The sequence below is a fragment of the Castor canadensis genome, chromosome 15 (assembly GCF_047511655.1).
Source record: "Castor canadensis chromosome 15, mCasCan1.hap1v2, whole genome shotgun sequence".
NCBI classification, from domain to species: Eukaryota; Metazoa; Chordata; class Mammalia; order Rodentia; family Castoridae; genus Castor; species Castor canadensis.
The window spans coordinates 63233781-63236119 of NC_133400.1; the positions used below are offsets into that span (position 1 = coordinate 63233781).

General features: G+C 38.4%; 1 pseudogene; it reads left to right on the forward strand.

Moving 5' to 3' along the window:
- The first annotated feature begins 206 nt into the window (after window positions 1-206).
- LOC109676574 (olfactory receptor 7G2-like) lies at window positions 207-1142 on the forward strand (annotated as a pseudogene).
- The last annotated feature ends 1197 nt before the right edge of the window (window positions 1143-2339 follow it).

Sequence of the window (2339 nt, forward strand, 5' to 3'; positions counted from 1 at the left end):
GTTCACAAAATTCAGCATACCTCAAAAGTCTCTGGAAGTTTTCTTAAAGCACATCCAGCAGGTTCACGGAACCAGTGGGTGCTAGCAATAAGTCTGAGCAGGCACATATAATTTATATTTCTCACACTGACCCAAGTGATGCTGCTGCTGTTCATACTACAATTTATTATTTTTAACCCACTTTTTCCATCAGACTAATTTGCATCATGGAAGGTATAAATCAAACAGCTATTTTAGAATTTGTGCTACTGGGATTGACAGATAATCCAGAACTACAACCCTTCTTCTTCAGCCTCTTCCTGGTCATGTACGTAGTTACCATCCTGGGAAACATGCTCATTATTCTGACAATCAGTTTTGACTCCCACCTCCACACCAATGTATTTCTTCCTTTCTAACCTCTCCTTCAATGACATTTGTCTCACCACTAGCACAGTGCCCAAGATGTTGGTGAACATCCAGAGACAGATAAAAGCCATCAGCTATGTGGGTTCTCTAACCCAGGTATGCTTTGTCCTGGTTTTTGTTGGAATGGAAAATTTTCTGCTTGGAGCAATGGCTTACGATCGTTATGTGGCCATTTGCCACCGACTTAGGTACACAGTCACTATGAATCCACGCCTCTGTGCTCTCCTGATTGTTTTCTCCTTACCCATCAGCATTACAGATGCTCTTATTCACATTTTTATGGTGTTGCCTCTGTCCTTCTGCACAGACATGGAAATCCCCCACTTCTTCTGTGAACTTGCTCAAATAATCCGACTCACTTGTTCAGATACCCTCAATGATAACATCCTGATACATTTTGCTGCTTACTTATTTGGTGGAGTGCCGCTCTCCGGAATCATTTACTCTTATATTCACATTGTATCCTCTGTTGTGAGAATGCCATCAGTGGGAAGAAAGTATAAAGCCTTTTCCACTTGTGGGTCTCACCTGTCAGTTGTGTCCTTGCTCTATGGGACAGTTTTGGAAGTTTATATTATCTCTGCATTTACTAACTCACTCCCAAAAACTTCAGTGGGTTCAGTGATGTATTCTGTAGTCCCTCAAATGATGAATCCCTTTATCTATAGTCTGAGAAACAGAGACATTAAGAAGCACTGAAGAGACTCATCAGTAAGATAGCACGACTTCTGTGATGGGCCATTTGCTTTGGATTTGGATTTTCAGAGTAAGTCAAAGATGACAGAGTTCTTGGTGAGTGCAGGTTGCTTCAACATTCTGCCACTATGTTTTTTTCCTTATTGACCATGTTATTTAATGATCAAGTACATGTTAATTTGGCTTGAAACCTGACATTGATTTTTGTCCAACTATGTGATATTTGAAATGTGATTTCACATCTCTAAACATTATATCTTTCTTGGGTTCCACAAAAGCATAGCTCGTATCTCATAGTCTATTATAATACTAACTTTTTAATATACGATGAGAATAAGAGAGGGTGGAGAAGGCAGGGAAATATTTAAACAGAGCTATGTCATATTTTAAAAATATGTTCCTAAACATCATATGGTTAGGCTATTAGAATTATAGTTTAGAGTTTCTTGTCATGTGGGGAAGAAGAGTGGATATCCATGCCCTTGAAAGTAAATACTGATTTCTAATGCTGGTAAATTGTACTCATGGGAGGTACACCATACTAACTTTCATTATAATATTACCATAATTAGATATCATCTGTGATTTGGGATTATTGTGACATTTGACATACAACTTCATTGCTTATAAGTACAAGAAAACCTAACATTAATAAATAAAACAATGACAAGAGTAATTTTCTTTGCAGTGGCTTCAGCGTCACGGAATTTACTGCAACGTATCGCAGTGATATTTTCACTTCTCTGGGAGGTGGCCTCATCTCTGGACATGTTCTACTCCAAGTCACCATATGATTGCATCAAAGGCAGGTGTCACACCAGACATGATGCAAGAGAGAGGCAACTCGGTGTTCGTGTTTGGGTTCACTAACAGGTTAGTTTTGCAGAGCTTAACTAGACATCATATCTGCAGTTTATTGAATCATGGCTTCCAAAATTGGACCAGATGTCTTATCAGTAACTTGTAATTACCCCAAGTTATAAAAGGTAATAAAGTACAAGTTTGCAGAGGAAGGGCTTTTTTCCTGTATTGCCTGGATGGGTTTTACATATAATCAGGCTAGTCACAAAGCAGTCACACAGATGATGGAAAGATAGAATTGGAGAAGATACGGAGAAAAGGAGACATTTTATCCATGCTGATAGAAATTGAGTTGATGCATCCATTATTTGGTTACTAGTATTTGATCATATTTCCTACAAAACTGCCATTGTCACAGACCTTTAATGAATTTT